Source organism: Cyprinodon variegatus, unplaced genomic scaffold (genome assembly GCF_000732505.1).
Source record: "Cyprinodon variegatus isolate N-32 unplaced genomic scaffold, C_variegatus-1.0 Scaffold0, whole genome shotgun sequence".
Classification (NCBI taxonomy): domain Eukaryota; kingdom Metazoa; phylum Chordata; class Actinopteri; order Cyprinodontiformes; family Cyprinodontidae; genus Cyprinodon; species Cyprinodon variegatus.
In genome coordinates this window covers 2,262,910-2,263,690 of record NW_015150453.1, presented here as the reverse complement: position 1 = coordinate 2,263,690, position 781 = coordinate 2,262,910, and positions in this window count along the sequence as shown.

Below are 781 nucleotides of genomic sequence, written 5' to 3'. Positions count from 1 at the left end.
TATATATGTATAAATAAGAGTATCAATAAATAAATCAGTATAAATAAAAGTTACACTTTCTATTGATTTACTAGAATATCATAACATTTCTTATTTATGTTCTTATGTATCTCCTAAGTATGTTATAAAACCTATAAATTGCACTAACTATTTATCCTAGAGATTTAGTTTTTTTTTTAATCATAGAACAACCTTTAAAGCGTAGAAAAATATTCAAGAAAATCTTTTTTTTTTGAGAAATTGGAATCTGTAATCATGCCTACAGACACAAAATGCTCATAATGATATGAAATAATAGAGGAGGTAGCCACTGATAAATATATATATATATATATATCATGAAATATATAATTTGTTACACAAAGAAATGTCTAAAGCAATCATTTAGACAGACTTCCAAAGGTCTGAACTTTCTCTGTGAATCAGACATCAGTTGCATCATTAACAGAAGGTTAAGAAGCAAACTGCTCGCATTCTTCCAGCAGCATCCATCTATCAGCCCTTGGGGTTTGCCCCGTGGAACGGTGTGAAGCTCTGTGGAGATTTTTCCAAGCCTTCCTGGAGTTGGCAGCTTTCCAGTTTAACCGACCTTACAGCAGGAGATGCAACAAAGCTACACCGATGTCTTCCACAAGCATTCACGCCTCCCAGGAGATTGCTGTGCAAAATCTATGAAAGAGAGAACAATATGTGACCTCAGCCCCTCCTCATATCGCCCCACTCCCCTTGCACCCCTTCACGTCTTTCATTAGTCAGTTTGCTCAACAATGCTGGCTATTTT